This window comes from Camelus bactrianus, chromosome X, assembly GCF_048773025.1.
Source record: "Camelus bactrianus isolate YW-2024 breed Bactrian camel chromosome X, ASM4877302v1, whole genome shotgun sequence".
NCBI lineage: Eukaryota > Metazoa > Chordata > Mammalia > Artiodactyla > Camelidae > Camelus > Camelus bactrianus.
Window position 1 is genome coordinate 13,857,180 of NC_133575.1, and position 23,547 is coordinate 13,880,726.

Here is a 23,547-nt window from a genome sequence, read left to right on the forward strand (position 1 = left end):
TGGGTGGTGGGACTCCCTATTCCTCATGGAAGCTACAGTTTATTGACACCTTTCCCCCACTTCTCTGGCCTCAGTGTTATTCAGAAGTATTCCTTGTCAGAGCCATCATTTTGTAGAGCCAGGACTGGGTAGATGCTGGCATCAGTCCTGCTGAAAGAGGGTAGGGAGTGGACAGAGGTGAAGGTATTTCATAGCTCAATTATGTGGTTTACTATTAAGCCATTTCTTTTTTTAGTCCCTACTACCTGTAGTTTTATTATCTTTCAAGGGTTCTTTTGGAAAATATATCTTTTGGGGGGATCTCTTTTATTCACCTACATGAAGTTGTGGGTTCTTTAGCTCTGTTGAGTTTTGCCATCCATTCAATCTTAACCTGCTTCACAGCTCCTTGGAATTCCTTGCTGATCTGTCTTCTGGGAGCACCTCCTACATTCCCAAGGCTGCTCCAGGTTTACTTTTATATTTCTTTTGCTTATTGCAGTGGGTTTTAGTGTGGGAGGAAAGTTACATATGTGTGTTGTTTGGTCAGCCATTTTAATGTAGAACTAGTGTCCTGTGTCCCATGCAGCTTCTCCTTTTTCTCTATTGTAGCCATCAGGGCAAAGAATGTCTTTTCAAGTGAATCCTTGTGTACATCTTTGATCATTTTCTTAGGGCACTAGTCTCATATCCCCCTTGAGTACCACTGGGGGTGATAATAGGTGACACTGATGGGAATGTGCCACACCTGTGAACGGTGTAGAGGAAACACTGCTGCTTTGCCTAAAGGGAAAGTTGCCAGTTAAAATGTTTATTATTTTGGCCATTCTTGTCAGCATTATTGTTTTTTCTTAGATTAAAAAAATTACTTGTAAGGTTAAGGGGAAAGGGCAGGGAGGGGTAAATTAGGGGTTGGGGATTAACAGACACACATTACTGTATATAAAATAGATACACAAAGACCTACTGTATAGCACAGGGAACTATATTCAGTTTCTTGTAATAACATAATGGAAAAGAATCTGAAAAGAAAATATTTATATGTATGTATATATATAGCTGAATCACTTTGCTGTACACCTGAAACTAACATTGTAAATCAACTACACTTCAATAAAAACTTAAAAAAATTGCTTGTAAGGTTGAATATTTGTAAAAAAATTTTTGTTGGTCATTTGTATTTTTCTGTGTATATTTCCTTTTCATGTTAACAAAGTTTTTTTTTTTTTAATACTCTTACAGGGTTCACTTCATTCTTTCCCTTTAACATGCAATGAGCAAATGCTGCCAAATGTAAGGTCCATTGCTTATTTTTTTTTAGTCTGGATTTATTATGATCTGATTTTTGGAAAATGAAAATCCACTCCTGGTTTTATGGTTATTAATACTTCACAAGGTGGCTGTGAAAATTAAATGAGATAACATAGATGAAGTGCCCAACACAGTACTTGATACAAAACAGGCAGCAGTAAATATTAGTTCCTTTTGTGCATTCTTTCTCCTTTGCCAGATTATTAAAATAACTGCAGTACAACATACCTGAGTGAGAGGGAAAGAACAAAATAATCACATGTGTTTACTGAACCCTTGTTAAGTGAAGGGCAGTATGCCAAATGCCTTGAGGGATACAGAGATGTTTAAGGCTGCTTCCTGTCCAGGGATAAACATTAGCTTACTATATATATCTTTTCTAGGCTTTTTTTTTTTAACATGCTGTTCTGAAAACCTTTCAGTCTTTAAACTGTGTTATTTTATTTGAGCACAGACCACTTTAAAGGTTGGTGTGCCACATTTAATTCATTACCTTTCTATGAGAGTAGTTATTAGCTCAATTTTATAGATAGGGGCCTTGAAGGGTGATCTGCCCAGCTTCTGGCTGGGGTGAAAATAGGCTATATTGGGATGTAGAAGAATGCTAACCATTGTATTTCCAGCCTCAGTAGGTGCTGAATAAATATTTGTTGAATGCAATGAATCATCTTTTATTAAATGGTATGTTAAGCCCACTCCTAAATCACATTTCTGCTTCTTACTGTTTTACTTTCCCCTCTTTTATATTTTATGCTGTGAAAGTGGTTAAATAAGCTTTATAAAATTCAGTGGTTGGTACAGAAGACGTTGGAGGTTGGAAGACAAATGCTACACTGTTTTAGTCAAAATGAAAAAAGGCTTTGAGAGGAGGAGATTTTTGTGCTCATGCTGATTGTATTTGCCAATTTAATTTTTTGCCCTGGTGCTGATGCTTTGCAAGACCATCTTTCTGGTTCCTGTAACACAGCTGCAAAGGGTTTCCCAAGTTTGGGGCCAGGGAAAATGGCCCGATTTGTTGCACTCTAAGGATAACTCTGCTGTTAATAGGTTTTTCATATAATCTTTAGTAAAGAAGGAAGAATTAGCAATTATAATTAGGCTGTGGAGATTTGAGGGGGAAAGTTTTTAATGGATGAACTAGCAAATATACAAACTTTAATGGAATAAGTGATTAACATCTCAGAGTTTGCTCTGTATTTAGCTTTTTATAGTTGGTGGCTTGTGTAGTGAAATAAGTGTTCATAGTAAAAATGATAAGACCCCAGAAGGGGTTGGTGGTGGGACATCATGGACTTAGTGCAGAGAGCAGTATTAACACATCTCCTTCACTCTGCCTTGGAACACTCCATTTAGTCTTAAGCTTGCTAAATTCATTTGTTTTTACAAATTTTATGAGTAGTTAGATCTGTTCATCACATTTTTGGTTTTCCCACTCCATTTTTCTCCTCAAGATGCTTTCAGTGAGGCTTACAAACATCTATTGTCTTATAAAATAATGTCATAGGTAAAACTATTCCTTTGGGGATTGGAAAAAACCTTGGTTTGATTCTGGCCTGGACACTTATTTGCTGTGTGACCAGGGACAAGGTATTTAATAACTCCTGGACTGTTTTCTTATCTTTTAAAAATATTAGGGTTATAATATATGTAAGAATACTTAGCATCATGCCCAGTGTATGGAAGTGCCCCTAAAGCACTATTTCCAGCTGCGTGGCTTATCTGTTAACGATACAGCATAGTGGCTTAAGTATGGGGATTCTGGAACCTGACTGCCTGGGTTTGAATCCCAGTTTTGCCACTTGCTGGCTAGGGGACTAATTTCTCTTAGTCTCCTTATTGGTAAAACGAAGTTTCTGATAGAAAAGGATCATAAAGTATTCTTGTGAGGATTAAATATATTAATTTAAAGCAACTAGATCAGTGCTTAGCACAAAGTGCTATTGTGTTTTAGCTGTTATTATTTTACCACATTTCAAAACCCAGTATGCCACCAGATTTTATTTGAAATGTTTTGTTCTACTGGAAGCTTTTGTTTTTCTTATGATTTCAAGCTCCATGAGAGCAGGGTCTGGTCTGTTTTATTCACTACTGTATTGCTAACATCCTGTAGAGCAACTGACATAGAGTACTTATTCAGTAAATATTTGTGGAATGAATGAATTAATGCATGATAAATGTCCACTTTCCTTGAATTGTATTTGCCAGTATTCTAGTTCAAGTAGTTTTTTTCATTGTTAAGTCGTAAAAAAAAAAAAGCTGTAATTTGTAATAAATTTACAGGCTGAAATCCAAGTTTCTTAGCTTTGTTTTAAAAAACCTATGTAATCTAACTGTACTCAGGTTTTTTTCTCTTTTACAATGTGGAGTTTTAACCAAATATCCTTTTTCTATCTCAAGTGTATGATTCTCTGGAATGTGAATTAATTTACTGGATTGTTGGAATAGTGAAGTGGTAAACATGAAAGCACTTTGCAAATTATATATTATTATCATCATTATTTATAATAATCCTCAAGTGTTTTTTAGCCCAATTTTGCTGAAATATGCCCCCCCCATGTTTTGCTCACACAACTGAACTGTAACCCCACCCATTTTTCGAGACCTAGTTCAGATCCTCTTTCCTGTGTAAAGGTCTCCCCACCCTAAAATGAGCACTCTTTGAAGTTTTATAGCCATTGTGATTTGTATAGTTCATTTGGTAATCATAAATCTGAATTGTCTCATCTTGCCTATTGTCTTGATGTATTAACTAGGATCTTGAAATGTTTAACTCTTAATGAAACCAGTAAGTTTATTGGAAATTTATATTACTCTAAACTCTGGGCACAAAATTTTCATGTATTCCAGTTTTCACAATTGAGTTATAAGATGCTGTTAAAACATAAACTGAAGTGTATTAAAATTTTTGAGAGAAAAAAATCGACTTGAACCTGGACGGTGCCAAACTGGAAGTGATTAGGAGTGCTTGGCCGACAGGAGCTAGGGAAAAGTTTTATTTGTGGAAGATGTGGTGGCCAAGAAAAGAAATTATTTGATTGCCTGTAGTTTAAAGCCTAGTTGGCTGTTTGTGATTGGTTGTCCTTAGGTTTTGATAGATTTTGGTTTCCCTATGGATGCCACCAAGAGCTACCTCTGTTTAGTGGCCTCCTTGTTTCGTTAATTTAACGCTAAGAGCAAATATTATTGTGTACTTCCTGGTTTCATGAACGATTCCTTTATACATGGTAAAATGTGGCAGTGGGTGATTAGTTGATGTATCATTAATGTTAAAATCGAGTTGCAAATATTTTCCTCTTCAGAACCAATCTAACGTTTGTGATATCTGGATTTTTGTTAACATTGGTTCGTATTTATATTTTCCTCTTTAGTTTGTTTTCAAATATGTTGACTTATTTCCTGCTTCTGCACCACGGTAGAAATACTCTTTCCTTAAATTGTTTACCTTGGATTTTCATGGATCCTTTTGGACAACTATCATTTCTCTCACATGTTATCTTTGAAAAGATCTAGTTTTGCAGTGATCTACTGAGGTCATTATGTTTTACTTTTTGAGCATCAAGATCAGAAGAAAAACTATTAGAATGTTTATTATCCATTTTTTGAATGAATGAATTTGGTTTGTAAAAATGGTTTGACATTAAAATCAATAGCAGTCTAGCACCATTTGAGGCTATTTTGAAGAGGCAATTAACACTCTGGGGGATTTCTGAAGGAGGTGGCCTTAGTGCAGAGATGTGAGTAAGTGTTAGCAGGTTGTTTCTGGTGGAAACCCCCTTATTTGACGGATTGGAGTCAATAATTGGAAAGCTAATTTTAAAAATTACTGATATTCAGAGTAATAAGAATGCACATACAACAGAAATATTTTGCCATAAAGCATTTTCCTTGCTAGTATTTTGAGGTAGGGCCAAGGCCTTTTTTTGAGTATGGATCAGCTGACAGAAGTTCAGTGTCGTTTTCTTGTAAATTCATCCTATCTGTGCAGTAGGTCCAGTTTTGATTTCTTGAAAGTGGAGCAGTAATTTGGACAATTTATGAAACCATTTAGTGCAGAGTTGTGAATTTTAACAGATTTTTCGTCTTTTTAACATTATCTAATTCAGATCTAATTTGGCAGCCACATTTTTAAAGTGACTCATCAGTTATTGAATCTTGCCATAGCATCCAACCTAATTTTCACTGAACTGTCATTTTCTTTTAATTGGTTTACATACTGTTTAGTTGAAAACCATGTAATGGCTTTTACAAGAGGAGTTGACAAATAGTTTTTGGGAAGAGATGCAAGTGACTTGTGGATGATGGGCATGCAGCTCAATTTAAGGGAGCAGAAGTATCAAGTTAACTAAACAGTTACCTATTAGCCAAAAACTTTTGTACTGTTGGCATCAGCTGGTCTGTTTTACAGAAGTAATGAGGAGTTGGTAACTGTTAGATCTGTTAAGTGACATGCTGGTGGCCAATAGGGCTTGAGTACACAGTGCAAATGGATTTTTAAAATCCATTTTATACTTTTCAAAAAGTCCACTTTCCATGAATAACATGCTTTTTTTTTTTTTTTAACAATATAACAGATAACTGAGTTACTCAGAGTGCCTGGAGAAAATCACTGTTCAAATAAGATGTCTGTGAAGCCTTTTCCCCAAGTACTTTCTTCCTTCTCCCAGACCTAGGTAGTTTCTACCTCTTCTGGGCATGTAGAGCACCTTGCATATACCTTTTTGCATTTCTCATATGTAGTTAATTCACCTACCTGTTCGCTTCTTCAATGAGCTCTTCCTCCAAGGAGCTTTTGTACACTATGTCTCATCATAGTTGGTGCCCAACAAATTGAATGAAAGAGAAGTTCTGGCCATTTAAACAGATGGCGCAACCCAGTCTTGCTGAGGTATAGTTTTCATTGATGAGCTGTAAGGAAAGAAGCCATCATTATCTATAAATAAAGTCCAGAAAATATTTTAGTATAATTATACTCAACTGAGTGTATCGTATTCCATATGTCCAAGATACTGTGTTATGTCTCCAAAAGTACTGAGTTTAATAATACGTGGTTCTTGTCTGTGAACATGTATCCTAATAGCACAATGGGAATATATGGAGAGGCAAAATTAATTAATGCCTGGAGGGATCTGCACCGTTTGAGAGTGGATAGGACCTGAACTGGACTTGGATGGTAACAATAATTAGGGCTTTTCGGCATGTATTTACAGCTTAATGGCATTTGATAGTCTGGATCTCCTTCAAGTTCTTCCCTTCTTTTCTGCCACACACTCCCAGTCCTCCTACTCCCATTTCCAGCCTTCTTCCTCTGCAGTGTATTTGTTTTCTTTAACGTTCTACCTTTGGTCACCTTCTCTTTCTGTCCTTGGTGTAATGCTTTATTGTTTTAACCCTAACCCTGAACTTCTGGAAACACGCTTTTCTCTCTCCTCCACATGCACAGCACTTCATCAGTGTCCCTCTTACAGCATTTATCGCTCGCTCTCTTTTTGCACTGTAGTTAACTCTACTGGACTGTAACTTCTGAGAGCAATTTTCATCTTTACATTTCTTAAAATATGTAGTATATAGTTTTGTAAGTAAAAAAGTGCCACGTATCTTTCTTTTAAATTTAGCTTCTTTCACCAAACTCATCTCCTCTTCCAAACTTTCCTTTTTCTGTTCACATTACTGGTGTTCTTCCCTTAATTCCACATTCTGGTTAGCAAGTTCTGCTGCTTCTGCCTTCAAAATATTCATAGCCACACCATTATTTCCACTTTCATGCCAATTAAAAAAAACAAATATTGAGTGTTATATTCTAAGTACTGTATAGGTGCTGGAAATAGAAATATTACGGATCCAGCCCCTTGTTCTTAGATTACCAGTGAGGGGGGGAGGGGAACACTTAATCTGGCACTTCATTGAGACCATGTTTATTGAACGCCTCTCTTTGTGCTCGATGCTGTTGTAGCAGACCCGTTATAGAGTGGTTGTCCACAGGCTGCTCACCTCCAGGGAGGAGAGGCCTAGAAAGCACAGTTACTGGATCGTCTCCATTATAAAGTGCATTTTCCTTCCCAGGCTTTAGCCTTGTTCCTTTTCCTTCTTCCTCCTTCCTCTTTTTCCTTCTCCCTCTTCCTTCGTCCTCTTCCTTTTGGTTCCTGCCCTGTAACTTGATTATGTTGAATGCTGTGTTCCTATTGCCTTTTGCTGTGGGAACTTGTGTTCTTTGCATGTCATTGATATCACTACTGTTTGAGGGCTTATACTGTGAAGTGTGTAGCAGAATAAAGAACAATTTGAAATGCTACTAGTTAAATTCAGCAAGTTTCAAACTGAGTTCTTGGTACCTGCAAGGTTCTGTCCTGGGCATCTCCATGTCCAAGACCAAAAAGAATGAGTCTTCTAACCTCATAATCCTAGTCTAATCGATATGGAGACATGTATAATGATACAAGGCCAAATATATTGTCACTAGAATTACAAATAAAGTGCTGTGGGGCTTCTGTATCACAGCATACATATCACATCTTATTTGTGTTGCAGAGAGGGGAAGGCACTCGTGTATGGCTTCATGTAGTGGGGTCAGGGTATGAGGTCAATCTTGAAAAAATTTCAGTTGCGGTGGTTGTATACACCAGGAGAAGAGAATTGCTTGATGAAGTCATGGAGCAGGAAAGTATTATCTTTACTAAGTGGTTTTCAGAGTGTGGTTCCCCAGACCAGCAGCATCAGCATCACCGGGAAACCTGTTAGAAATGCAAATCATTGGGCCGCATTCCAGACCTACTGAACCAGAAACTCTGTGAGTTGATCCCCAAAATCTGGATTTTAACAAGTTCTCTAGGTGGTTGTGATGTGCTGATGTTTAAGAGCCACTGGTCGACACTTGCTTGGTCAGAGAATAATCAGTTTCCCTTTGGTTGAAGAGTAAGGTTTAAGAAAAGCAATGATGAAAAAAGGGCAAGATTACAACAGGGACCTGCAACACTAGAGTGGGAGTATGTAGGGACTGGGGAACCATTTCAGTTACAGAAGGGACATTCTGGGGGCTTACTTTAGAAAGAGCAAGCTGACAGACTTTTTATAGGGTGAATTAAAACTAAAAGATCACTGGGAGTGGTGAGGCAAATTAGGGGAGGAGTAGCCTTGGGAATTGAAAAGAAACACCTACCAAGGAGCGGTATGGCTGGGGTGGCTAAGCTTTGACAGCCAGCTCGGTCAGTGTCCAGACAAAGGCAACTGCCTTAGAATAAGCTAAGGCTTTGCACTTGCTGTTGGGAGAACATGGTGGTGCCTCCTCACACAGCGCGGACAGAAGGTGGAGATGCCACATAGTACGGGAAATGGGATGGGGGGAAGATCATTTTTTCTAAAAATAAGAATAGCTTCTCCAGAATGATGCAAGCTTGTAAGAAATTCAGACACTCAAGGGAAGGTGAAGAAAGTAAGATCACCTCAAATCCCACTTTCCAGTGAAAAGCAATAATGTATTTTTCCTTTTAAATATTTGGGTATCTGTTTATTTAAACTCAATGTTGTATACATAGAATTATATAATTCTAAAAACAAAATTCCTTAGATAAATTGATCTTGAACACCTGTCAGTATTTTACACATGAAAGAGTATGCAGGTCAGCATGTGTTTGGAAATTAATGGATTTTATATTTGGGAAACAGAAGGTTTTTATATAAGCAGCTAATTGGTCAAGAGTGCAGTTCATTTCACATGGTCATGAAAACATCCTGTGTGTATCAGTTGTTACAGAGAAAATCTGGGGCAAAACAGTTTCAGATGCCTGGTATGCTAACATTAGTCTAGGGGAGAGGAACTCCAACTATATTAAAAATGAAAAAGATGAAGCATTGTGGCATTTATTAGAATTACAAGGTTATTCTGGTGTCTTATAAGAACCAGTTAATGTTGGACATAAAGCTGTCTTATACATAGGCCAATACCAAGTTCAAAATTCTCCTCTTAAACAGGAAGTTAACTACCAGTGAATTTCTTTCTTTTTTTTTAAACCAGTGAATTTCTTGAGTGACAAGTAAAGATGTAGAATACGGTTTGCTTGTTTCTTAGTTTTGTGAAAAAGTTTTTTTTTTCATTGACAAAATATACCATGTTATGATTTTTTTACATAAAATATTATGGCCATTTTTCTGTATTAGTAAATATAGTCAAGTACTTTTAATAGTGGCATGATTTTCCATTTATATGATGTGACTTCACTTATTTTATCAGTCCTACATTGACTAGTATTATGCTGTTTTTTTTTTTTTAATTGTTTATTACTATGAATAGCTCTGCAGTATCCATCTTTGTCCATTTGTCAGTGGTTTCCTTAGCCTAAGTCTCCTTGAAGTAGGATGGAATTTTGAATCAAATGGTGCGCATACATTTAAAATGTCTGGGGAGAGTATAACTGAATTGGTAGAGTCTGTGCTCCGCATTCTAGGTTCAATCCCCAGTACCTCCCTTTAAAAAAATAAATAAATAAACCTAATTGCCAGCCCAAAACAAAAAATGTTGATACCTGTTGCCAGATTATCCTCCAGAGACTTTTATATTCCTACCTACTGTGAATGTGAATTCACATTTTCCCCATACCTAAGGAAGAGCACTAGATATTTGTCAGTTGCTTTAATCACTACCAGCCGGATAGGTTAAAAGTGATTTCTCTTTCTCTTTCTCTTTTTTTACTTAATTGATTACTAGTGAGATTGAACAGCTTTTCACAGATTTATTAAATATTTGTATTTCTTTTGTGAAAGGCCTGTTTGTATCTGTTCTTTCTCTGTTTTCTCTGAGTGCTTCACATGACATTGATTTGTCAGATGCTAACTACAATTCTGGCACCAACTCCACTTCTGATCATCAACTAAGATTCTGTACCCAATTCATGTGTGTGTGTGTGCCACCAAGCAATTCTCTGTCATCAGCTGGGTGTCCTACAGTTCAACTCAGTTTTGACACTATCTACCGGGACGTAGCATCAGATCCCACAAGTTAAGGGCTCAGTCCTACAAGTCCCCCCATCTTCAGATGTCAGTCTAAAGTTCAGGTGGTCACCTTGGCTTCTGACCGCCTGGATATAGATTGGAGGTTCCAGTGACCCCCTCCTTGTTTTTAATTAATTTCCTAGAGTGGCTCACAATTCAGAGCAGCATTTTACTTACTAGATTACCAATTTATTATAAAAGTCTATAGCTCAGGAGCTGGCCAAATTGAAGAGATGTATAGGGCATGGTATGGGATAAGGAGGGTCGTGGAGCTTCCGTGCCCTCTCTGAGTGTGCCACTCTCCCCAAATCTCTACAAAGTCCCCAAATCTCCACGTGTTCACCAATCCAGAAGCTCTCTGAACCCTTTCCCTCTAGGTTTTTATCGAGGCTTCATTATATAGGCATGATTGATTAGATCACTGGCTATTGATGATTGACCTCATTCTCCAGCCTCTCATCCCCAGAGGTAGGATGGTAGTAGGACTGAAAGTGCCAACCCTTTGATCTCGTGGTTGACTCCACTGTCAAGCCACCCCCATCCTTAGGTTTCCTAGGGGCTTTTGAAAAGTCACCTCATTACCATAACAAGAGATACCTTTGTTGCTCCCATTCCTTAGGAAATTCCAAGGGTTTTAGGAGCTCCATTCCAGAAACTTGAAGGAAGACCAAATACATATTTCTTATTCTATATCACAATATCACACTAACGTATTCAGAATATTAAACTTTTGTCTCTTTTTAAATTATTTTGTAAATCAAGAGGTGACTCACCCATTGAATTTTTCCTTTCTAAAATTTTTAACTTTTTAAAATTGAGGTTTAATTGATTTAAAATACTATATTAGTTTCAGGTGTACAATGTATTGATTCAAATGGAGTACAGTACTCCATTTATAGTTATAAAATATTGACTATATTCCCTGTGCTGTAAAGTATATCCTTGTAGCTTATTTATTTTATACATAGTAGTTTGTACCTCTTAATTCCCTACCCCATCTTGCCCCTCCCCTTCCTTCTCCCTACTGGTAACCACTAGTTTGTTCTCTATATCTATGAATCTGTTTCTGTTTTGTTGTATTCACTAGTTAATTTTTTAGATTCCACATATGTGATATGTATTTGTCTTTTGTCTTTTTCCACTAAGCATAATACTCTCCAGGTTTATTCATGTTGTTGCAAATGGCAAAATTTTTATCCACAAAGTAAAAAGACAGCCTACTGAATGGCAGAAAATATTTACACGTGATATTACTGATAAGGGGTTAATATCCAAAATATATAAGCAGTTTATACAATTCAATGTAAAAAAAAAAAAAACCCAACAATCTGATTAAAAAATGGGCAGAAGACCTGAATAGACATTTTTCCAATGAAGACATACAGATGGCCAACATGCACATTAAAGATGCTGATCATCGCTAATCATCAGAGAGATGTAAATCAAAACCACAATGAGGTATCACCTCACACCTGTCAGAATGGCTATCATCAAAAAGACCACAGATAACAAATGTTGGTGAGAATGTGGAGAATAAGGAACCCTAGTACACTGTTGGTGCTAATGTAAATTGGTGCAGCCACTGTGGAAAACAGTATGGAGTTTCCTCAAAAAAATGAAAATAGAAGCATATGATCCAGTGATTCCACTGGAGATATAGATATATATATATCTCCAATATATACTCCTGTGTATATATCTGAAGAAAATAAAAACATAAATTTGAAAAGATACTTGCACCTCACTGTTCATAGCAGCATTATTTGCAATAGCCAAGATATGGAAGTAACCTAAATGTCCATCAACAGATGATTGGATAAAGAAGATGTATCATATATATATCACACACGTATATAGTAGAATACTACTCAGGCATAAAAAAGAATAAAATCTTGCCATTTGCAGCTCATTGACTTTTGAAAAGTTTTATGGTGAAGCATGATAAACACTTAAGGTATACAAGACATCAGTGAATTGTCACAAAGACAATACTTATGTAACTTGACCCAGGTGAAGACAAACACTGCAAACCCTCCAAAGTTAGTAGTCTGTCAAGGGCTGGGAGAAGTGGGTGTGTTCTGCTCCAGGCTCAGACATTAATAGTACATTTTCTATAGAGAATTTAAAATCAGTATAATTATTGACTAAAAGTCAGTTTGCTTTTTGTTATCACTATGCATTGATCATTTAAAAAAATGTATGTGTAATATCTACTTTACTCTGTCCAGTTTATCTGTCATTTTGTTATTGATTGGTGCTTGTTGTATGCACAAAGATATACTCTTTTCCTTTTAGGAGCTTTATTGTTTTGACTTTTACATTGAGATCTATGATCTGCCTGAAATTAATGTTTATGTATGGTATGAGTTAGAGGTCAAGTATAATTTTATTTTCCCTTATGCATATCCAAATGACTTAGCACATTTATGCAAAGGTCAAACTTCCCTCACTGGTCTGCAGTGGAAACTTTGTTATACAAGCATCCATTTCATGTATGATCTGTTTCTGTGATTTCTGTTCTTTCCTTTCATCTCTTTGTCTAATATACTGTCTTAATGACTGTGCTTTATAACAAGTCCTGATAGGAGAAAGTCTTTTTGTTTTTCTTCAAGGTGTCTTGTCTTCATTGGCTATTTGCATTTCTGTATGCATTTTTGAATCAGACTGTAAATTTCCATTAAAAAACTTGTTAGGGTTGATTAGGATTCTATTGGGTCTCTAGCTCAGTTTGGTTAGAATTAACATCTTTACAATGTTAAATCTCAGAAACATGGAATATCCCTTCACTTATTAAATACCCTTTAATTTTTAAAAATACTGTTTTCTGCAACATGGATGGATCTAGTTGTATCATACTGAGTGAAGTAAGCCAGATGGAGAAAGACACATTTTATATGATATCACTTATATGTGGAATCTAAAAAATAATACAGATGAACTTGTTTACAAAACAGAAAGAGACTCACAAACATAGAAAGCAAACTTATGGTTACTAAAGGGAAAAGGGAGAGAGGGATAAATTAGGAGTATGGGATTAGCAGATACACATCCCTGTATATAAAATAAACAGCAAAGATTTACTGTACAGCACAGGGAGCTATATCTTGTAATGTCTTGTGATAACCAATAATAGAAAAGAATTGGTAAAAATATGTGTGTATAACTGAATCACTTTGCTGTATGCCTGAAAGTAACACAATATTGTGAATCAGTTATACATTGATAAGAAAAAAAGAGGTAAGGGGAAATTTTTTTTTAAAATACTGTTTTCTGTAGTGTTATATGTAGAGGTTTTCCACTTTTCTTATTGTTTATTTCTAGGAATTTGATGTTTTTTGATAGTATTGTAAATGGTATTAAAATTTCATTTTCTAACTTTATTGCTGGTATATAGAAAGACAGTTGGTGTTTAGATAAAAACTTTTGTATCGCTCAGCTTTGATAAAGTCATTTTTTCTGGTAGTTTATTTGTAGCTTATTTTGGATTTTCTGTATGTACAGTCTGTGAATAATAGTTTTTTCCCTTTATTCCCAGTTGTCATATTTTTGTCCAGCTTTCTGCTTGTTTGCAGTAGAAGGGTTGGCCTAAATTACCCAGTCAGCAATATTGGAAGCAGAAATTTTTCCTAAATGAAAATTTCAAACAGTATTCCATTCTCATTTCTGAATTATCTTTGAATTTAAACCCAAATCTCTGAGTACTTCAACAGTCATGAAGCCCAGAGAGAGATAATAGTGTCTTTTGAGACATCATAAATGTTCCTAAAGGCTGTATAAACAGATATTATAAAATCTTTATTTTAAATATTTAAAATTAGTTTTGGTGGTGAGAACTCTTACTGTGTATCCCAAGGACTTATATATGAAAGCTTATCAGTAGTTTAAAGAATTCCTCAAAGTAGTGAAGCCACAAGGTGCCTCTGATGTACTGTCTTCTTAAGTATCATTCTTAGAAGCCTCCCACTGGAGGTAGCCCAGGAAGCACTCCACTTTGCAGAGGGCATTGTCTTGCCCCAGTAGTGCCATGTGGTGCCAGTAGAGATGAACAGCAGGAAGAGCTCTCAGAACTGTGTGGGGAGAGAAGTGGCATATGAGTGTCAGTGTGGGCAAGTGTCAGCTAGTGCTTCACAGAGGAAAATTCCAAGTCGACTATTACCTTGGGGTTGCAGCTGAGGGATCAGTCTTGTTGCAGCTTGTCCTCTGGCAATGTCATGCATGCTTCTGTGAGCTGGAGGAGTCTGTGGGTTGCCATCAGCAAGGTAGTCAACAGATACTGAGTGTCTCAGGAAAGTGATTGCAGTTTAAAACAGACAACCTCTGCAGGGTTGTCTCCATGGGGGAATCTGTGCCATCCTGATTGTAGAGTTTCAATGGTAACAATATGAAGCTGTGGAGATGGACCAGCAAAAGGCAGTTATAATGAGCAAGGGCTGTATTAACTATTTTGGGAATTAAGGGAATGGGCAAACAAAAGCTGCAACTGTAATTAGTGTTGTGGAATGAAATCATCCCTCCCTTTTGTCTTCCACAGTGCTTTACACGTGATGGGTGTTCAATTAATGTGATATGTGTGTGAATTGTCATTAACACTTCAGACAACTTTTAAAAACTATTGCAGATGATGATGCAAATATGTTCATTAAAAAATTAGTATCTTTAACCAATCTAGCAGGTTAAATAATTTTATTATTCCTCTAGATTACAGTTTTTAAAAGATCAAATTTAGGGGAAAATCTTGTTCTAATTTTGGAGCGTGATATATTTGAATTTAGTTTGCAGTTTTCTAGCTTAAAAAAAAGCTGTAATTATAAACAGCAAATGGATGGGATGTGAGACTGATTTAAGTTAAAAAAATTTGTGGCCTTAATTAATTTAGAAGGCTGTATGTTTTCAAAATGTATTGACATTGTAAGTAAAATTTATTTTCATAGTAAATATTTTAGGATTCTGTAGGAAGCCACATAGAGTAAAATGCTACTTATTTTTTTCCCCAGTGATGTTTTACTGAATCATTTTATTAGTTGTATGTGCCTTTCTTGAGTTGGAGATTTATGCAGGGGGCTAAAGAAATCTTTCTACCCGAAACGTAAACTCTTTACTGTTTTGTGGGTAGAAGTCCAATGATGGGCCTTAAGTAAGCACAGATGCTAGCTTTGCAGTGGGAGGGTATAGTTCAGTGGTAGAGTGTGTGCTTAGCATGCACAAGGTCCTAGGTTCAATTCCTAGTAACTCCTTAAAAAAAAAAAAACTAGCTTTTACAATTGTGTATTTTTATAGAATAATACTATCTTGTCCAGTAGTCTATTTCTCTGAGTTTTTCTAGATAGAATAATTTTTTTTATTTTTTTATAGATAGAATAATTTTAACCACTCCTTAAGACTCTTCCAATAAATTATGAGGCAAATACTTTTGTTAAACAAGAGTTCACTTATTAGCATGAATATTTCCTAATCTTTCTCCATTCCGTGTATATTTTAGCTACTTAAAAAGCTGGGTTTTCATATATGATTTTTTTTTTTTTTTTGGGTAGAGTATACTTTATTGATGGTACATGACAAGGCAGGGCTCCCTAAGCCCCTCTCCTACTTCAGGGGGTGTGGGATGGAAACTGTGTGGAGGTCAGATTCTCAGCGTGTTGGGGGATCGAGTTGGGGCCAGGACTCCCCAGCAGCTGAGGGCCTCTCTCTTCCTCTTGTACTCTTGCTGGGGCTGGGGGTTCAGGGGCTCTTACTCCTTGGAGGCCATGTGGACCACGAAGTCCACCACCCTGTTGCTGTAGCCAAATTTGTTGTCGTACCAGGAAATGAGCTTGACAAAGTGGTCATTGAGGGCAGTGCCAGCCCCAGCATTGGAAGTGGACTAGTGAGTGTCACTGTTGAAGTTGCAGGAGACAACCTGGTCCTCAGTGTAGCCCAGGATGCCCTTGAGGGGGCCCTCCGATGCCTGTTTCACTACCTTCTTGATGTTGTCTATATTTGGCAGGTTTCTCCAGGCGGCAGGTCAGACCCACAACAGACACGTTGGGGGTGGGGACACAGAAGGCCATGCCACTGAGCTTCCCATTCAGCTCTGGGATGACCTTGCCCATAGCCTTGGCGGCGCCAGTAGAAGCAGGGATGATATTCTGGGCGGCCCCTCGGCCATCACGCCACAGCTTCCCAGAGGGGCCGTCCACAGTCTTCTGGGTGGCAGTGATGGCGTGGACTGTGGTCATAAGTCCCTCCACGATGCCAAAGTGGTCATGGATGACCTTGGCCAGGGGGGCCAAGCAGTTCGTGGTGCAGGAGGCGTTGCTGACAATCTTGAGGGACTTGTCATACTTCTCGTGGTTCACGCCCATCACAAACATGGGGGCATCAGCAGAAGGGGCAGAGGTGATGACCCTCTTGTGAAGGTCACCCTTCAAGTGAGCCCTGGCCTTCTCCATGGTAGTGAAGACACCAGTGGACTCCACAACGTACTCAGCACCAGCATCACCCCATTTGATGTTGGCGGGATCTCGCTCCTGGAAGATGGTAATGGACTTTCTATTGATGACAAGCTTCCTGTTCTCAGCCTTGATAGTGCCATGGAACTTGCCATGGGTGGAATCATACTGGAACATGTAGACCATGTAGTTGAGGTCAGTGAAGGGGTCATTGATGGCAACAATGTCCACTTTGCCAGAGTGAAAAGCAGCACTGGTGACCAGGCACCCAATATGGCCAAATCCGTTCACTCTGACCTTCACCATCGTGTCTCAGAGACTTGGCTGGCACTCACGAGAGATGCGGCTGTCTGTTGAACGGGGAGGAGCAGACAGCCCATATATGATAATTTTTCTCAGTCACAATGAGCACTTTAGAGATCAGTCTCTAAAGCTGGTATTTAATTTTGGTTCTTACTCATAGCAATATGTCTTTTCAATCATGAGTTGTCTTTATGCCCTTGAATATGGTAGGCTAACTATAGGTTATCTAAATGTCATAGTCATGAAAGAAATAGTTGATAATTTATAAAAGCTGTATTGCCTCACACCATACACAAAAATAAACTCAAAATGGCTTAAACACTTAAACATAAGACAAGATACTATAAACCTCCTAGAAGAAAACATAGGCAAAACATTTTCTGACAAATCTTAGCAATGTTCTCCTAAGGCAGTCTACCCAAACAATAGAAATAAAAGCAAAAATAAGCAAGTGGAACCTAATTAAACTTAAAAGCTTTTGCACAACAAAGGAAGCCATAAACAAAACAAAAAGACAGCCTACAGAATGGGAGAAAATATTTGCGAATGATGCAACTGAGAAGGGCTTCATTTCTAGAATATATAAATAGCTTGTACAACTTAATAACAGAAATATGAACAACCCAATCCAAAAATGGGCAGAAGACCTAAACAAGCAATTCTTCAATGAAGACATACAAATGGCCAATAGGCACATGAAAAAAATGCTCAATATCGCTAATTATCAGAGAAATGTAGATCAAAACTACAATGAAGTATTACCTCACACCAGGCGGAATGGCCATCATTCAAAAGTCCACAAATGATAAATGCTGGAGAGGGTGTGGAGAAAAGGGAACCCTCCTACACTGTTGGTGGGAATGTAGTTTGGTGCAGCCATTATGGAAAACAGTATGGAGATTCCTCAAAAAACTAAAATATACTTACCATATGATCTAGCAATCCCACTCCTGGGCATATATCCAGAGGGAACCCTAATTCAAAAAGACACCTGCACCCCAATGTCCATAGCAACACTATATACAATAGCCAAGACATGAAAGCAGTCTAAATGTTCATCAACAGATGACTGAATAAAGAAGCAGTGGTATATTTATACAGTGGAATACTACTCAGCCATAAAAAGTAAAACAATGCCATTTGAAGCAACATGGATGGATCTGGAGATTGTGAAGTAAGCCAGAAAGAGAAAGGAAAATACCATATTAAATCACTTATATGTGGAATGTTAAAAAAAAAAAAAGACATGAACTTATTTATGAAACAGAAACAAACTCACAGACATAGAAAACAATGGTTACCGGGGGAAAGGGAGTGGGAAGGAATAAATTGGGAGTTTGAGATTTGCAGATACTAACTACTATATATAAATTAGATAAACCAGTTTATGCTGTATAGCACAAGGAACTATATTCAATATCTTGAATATAGATATAATGAAAAAGAATATGAAAGGAATATATGTATGTATTTGTATGACTGAAACATTATGCTGTACACCAGAAATTGACACAACATTGTAAACTGTCTATACTTCAGTAAAAAACTGGGAAGAAAAGGTATGTTAGGCTGTTAAGGTTAAGTTCCAGATAGAGCCTGGGGAATCTTTAGAAAACATGACTTTTCTTTTTTTTTTTTAAAAAAAAAGTGTGTGATTGAATCAGACTTACTAGTGTCTAGTTCAGGCCATGAGTGCTTAGTATATATTTGTTTCTTTTTGAAGGGAAAATGTTTCTAATGACTACTTGATAAGTTTTGTATTTTTATAATTTTATGATTAGAATTCATGGGTCCATTTCACAGAAGACTTCTTAAAAATTACTGATTTTTAGTCCATTTGTCTCTTCTCTAGCAAGTCCCCAAATGATAAATTGATTCAAATAACACTTAAAAAACTGAAATACTAATACATATTAAAACAACTTAGAATAAACTATAATTTGGATTATTTAGTATGTATATTTTATGTGCTATATGTAGGAGAATAATTAAACATAAAACTAATGGAGCAGTCTTTTTTAGGAATCACTTGATAGAAAGCAGCAAACATTTCTCACAGAAGTAAATGGATGAAGTGAACCTGGTTTATCAGGAAAAATTCAGCTTAGTATTAACAGGAAAATGGCTTTCAATAATTCAGTCCATTCTGTCAGTACTGCTGGACAAATTAATTGCTGAGTTTTGAGTATATTAGTCAAGATTCAACATGGGAAATAGAACCACTGTGAGAGTTATTGGATAAGGGATTTATTATAGTACCTAGACTGTACACAACTGTAGGAGTTGTTGGAAATGTAGAAGTCAGGAAGCAGAAGGGTCAGAAAAATAGTCACTAGTAGATCCTTCTGAAGTACTGGTACAGGTGTGTGAGTCAGAACTTACTAGGAAAATTTTAAGAAGCCAAATGTGTACAGCCATCAAAGTGAGAATGCAGTGAGGATGATCGTGGAGAGGTCTGAGGGAGGCTGTTGCTCCGTGTAGCTGTTGCCTTCGTGGGTCCAAAGCCCAGAGCCAGGCATCTGTTGATGAGCCTTAGGCTGCTGTTGGTCAGGTGGGGTCGAAGAGCTGAACACAGGGGATAAAAGGAGAGTGAGGACAAGCTGAAAGCTGCCAGGCGCCTCTGTATTTGTCCTCACCGTTTGTAACCATAAAGACCTTCTAAGAGTTTGGCCATCTCTGACTTGGTGTACTATACAGGGAAGGGAATTCTGTGAAACAACAGTTCCCAGGTGGACCAAGTTCATGATAGAATGGTCCAATACGTTTCACTTCCCATTTTGGGCAGCTCTTTTGGATTTATCTCATCAGTAGATAATGAGGACATTGTAATACTTTGAGCCTCAAGATTTCTATTTCCTTATGGTATTTACTGAGGAAATGTTCATATGCTGTTATCACTTGAGAATTTGAAATGCTATACTTTGGATAACTTTTCTTTTTCTTACTAACACCATGGCCTTCTCCTAATGTATTTTATTATAATTTCTCTGTACCTTATTAACTGATTTTTCTCTTTGGTGTTAAAGTTTTGTAATCCCAGTAAATGAATTACAGGTCAGAAAATATTCAAATTTTGAAGAGGAAAGCGGGTACAAAATTTAAATGTGAATAACTACATAGTCTTTGGTGGATTTGGAATTTAAAATAACCAAGTGTGCCATAAGACTGCCTGCTGACTTTCTGAAATGTTCATACTCCACTCTAGTTAAGGGGAAATAAGAGGAGGTGACCTTTTGCAAGAGATTTTAGTTTGAGGACTTCTAGGCTCTTTGAAATACAGAGCCTCAAAAATTTGTCAGCTCCACTGACACATTTAGCCAGCAAAATTAAGTGGTCTGCTATTCTCAGAATCCCACTAGATCCTTTGTGCTCCAGGTCTGCCTTCTGTCTTCTGCAGTGCATGTGTAAAACATATGCTTGCTAGTTAGTTTTATTTTTAATGGATGATCTGACAGGGTAGGGGAGTAAGGACACGATTTTTAAAAAAAAAGTGCTAAAAATAATGGGGGAAGATATAGCTCAGTGGTAGAGCTTGTGCTTGGCATGCACTGCATTCAATCCCCAGTACCTCCATTAAATAAATAAATAATAATTAAAAATAAATAAACCTAATCCCCCCCCAAAAAGATTGAAAAAAATTTTCTTTTAAAAAAAGACAAGTGCTGAAAATAGTTTTCATTTATCTTCTTTCTGCAGTCCATAGTGGGTGGAGATTCATTTCTTTTTTCCCATTTAATTTTCCTTTTTTCTTCCTTTAGAGTTGGGGAATCTCTTCTAATTTCTTTTTTTTAAATAGACTTTTTTCTTTTATTTGACTTAACAAAATTATTTTCAAGTTTATTTTCTTTTTATTATTTTTTTAAATTGAGGTATAGTCAGTTTATAATGTGTCAATTTCTGGTGTACAGCACAATTCTTTAGTCATACATGAATGAACATATATTCATTTTCATATTCTTTTTCACCATAAGCTACTACAAGATATTGAATATATTTCCTTGTGCTATACAGTATAAACAGTATAAACTTGTTTATCTATTTTATATATACACCAGTCAGTATCTGCAAATCTCGAACCCCTAGTTTATCCGTTCCCATTCCCCTTCCCCCCAGCAACCACAAGTCTGTATTCTATGTCTGTGAGTCTGTTTTTGTTTTATATATAATTTCATTTGTCTTTTTTTTTTTTTTTTAGATTCCACATATGAGTGATATATGGTATTTTTCTTTCTCTTTCTGGCTTACTTCACTTAGAATGACATTCTCCAGGGCCATCCATGTTGCTGCAAATGGCGTTATTTTATATTTTATGGCTGAGTAGTATTCCATTGTATAAATATATCACAGCTTCTTTATCTAGTCATCTGTCAGTGGACATTTAGGTTGTTTCCATGTCTTGGCTATTGTAAATAGTGCTGCTATGAACATTGGGGTGCATGTGTCTTTTTGTATTAGGGTTCCCTCTGGATATATTCCCAGGAGTGGGATTGCTGAGTCATATGGTAAGTCTACTTTTAGTCTTTTGAGGAATCTCCATACTGTTTTCCATAATGGCTGCACCAAACTGCATTCCCACCAACAGTGTAGAAGGGTTCTCTTCTTCTAATTTCTTTTAAGAACATTCACTGATAATAACTAAAGTATTCCGGAGAGTTACATGTACTTCTCAGTTATAATCTTAGAATATTTAGTATATTCCAAGTTGGTTTTCAAAACCTCTTCAGTTTTAGTATACAGTAGACCTTTGGAAAATGAAGGGGTTGGGGTGCTTAACCCTCTGCGCAGTTGAAAATCCAACTATAACTTATAGCCGGTCCTCCGTATTCAAGGTTCCACATCCTTGAATTCAACCAACTCAGATGGTATAGTACTATAGTATTTACTGTTGGAAAAAATCTGAGTATAAGTGGATCCTTGTAGTTCAAACCCGTGTTGTTCAAGGGTCAACTGCAGTAATTGATTTTTTAATTTCACGCTTGCCACCCAGGTAAAGACTACGTTTCCTGGTCTCTTTTTCAGCCAGAGGTGGATATAAGATTGAGTCTTAGTCATAGGATATGAATGGAAATATTGAGTACATCTGAATTGTGTCCTAAAAAGGAAGGGAGTTTTGCCATCCTGTACCCCACTTTTCTCTTTTCTCTGACTGGGATGCAGGCAAAATGGTGAGAGCTGAAGCAAGTATCTTAAGTCTGTGAAATGGACAGCACTGGAACATTTAACCAGGCTTTTACATGAGAAAGAAACAAACTTCACTTTTATTTAAGCCACTGTTATTTTGGGTGTCTCTGCTAGAGCAGCCAAGTTGATTACCTAATACATATATTAATGTGATATACTTCATATTATAATTAGGCAATATCTTAAGGAATAGAAACTTGTTTAACAAAATGTAAGTAAAATGAGATTTTCTTTTAAGAACCTGGGATATCTCCTGGACTCAATTGCAGAGGAAATAAACAGTCAGTTGCTTCTCTTGCCTGCTCTCACAATTGCTTCTCTCCAAATTTTCAAATATCTCACTTACTCACTTGCAAGGTAGTATGTTATGTCTGCCTTAAAATAGCAATAGCAATAGTTTGAATTGCTATCTCCCAGAAAAGAGAATATGGTGGGTCCAGCCTTAACCAGTTTTTCTCTAGTCCAATAGGCTGTGGCTACGGGGCAGTGTCCCATGATGGTGTGGGACTGGCTTCTGGGCATACGAGTAGAATCTTTTTTTTTTTTTTTAAACATGTAGCTGGGAAGAGGTAACAGTTCAAGTTATATCGACATGAACTTAGACAATCAAAGTTTTTTGAAATGTGTTAATACTTTCTCCTTACTGTTCAAGTGGTTCCTTAATTTTTGTAATATTAGAAAAGGGTTTGAAATATTGCGAGAGTCCTCTTAGTGTGTTAGTGTCATAGTGTGGGCTAGGTCATCAGCCCTAAAATAAAATGCTAACATTGCTCAGGAGAATGTACGAGAATATCATGTAAATCCATGAATTATAATATCACTGTGAAGTTTGAAAAATGTAATTTCTATTATTTGACAAGACAAGAGAGGTGATGATACAAATTGAAAGATAAGAAGTTTGTTTTCTTTTATATTGTTTATCTCATTAGATAATATGACATAGCTTCTATTTGGTACCTTCATTTGGAACAATTTGGATAAAGTTAGTGATGCAGTATCCTTCCATACTAAGTTTGTTTTCTGAATGTTGTAGTGCTTCTTGGATTTTTATCCCTGGGATATACATCATATATTGTCTGGAATTAGGAACAGTTATTAAGAGGTATAGATAATATTCATTTTATGGATTATTAGAAATTTTTCTTTAAATTTAAATTCAGTCATGTCAGGACTGAATTAATATGACAGATGCATCTGTACTTTCATGAATAAAGGGAAAAACAACTAACAGAGCACTTATTTTGTGTGCCAGATTGTGCATATAATTGGAGACTATTTACTAGAATATGTGAGGCAGTTAATTATTGTGAATTACATATTTTTAAACCTTTTGAGGCAGCCGGGACCCTTTGCTTAGTGACTG

General features: G+C 36.8%; 1 protein-coding gene and 1 pseudogene across 4 annotated transcripts in view; one reads left to right on the forward strand and one right to left on the reverse strand.

The window, feature by feature from the left end:
- The window catches only part of CDKL5 (cyclin dependent kinase like 5), a 190,763-nt gene that overhangs the window by 15,717 nt on the left and 151,499 nt on the right, over nucleotides 1-23,547 (forward strand). The window lies entirely within an intron of this gene.
- Nucleotides 15,986-17,071, reverse strand: LOC105068648 (glyceraldehyde-3-phosphate dehydrogenase-like; annotated as a pseudogene).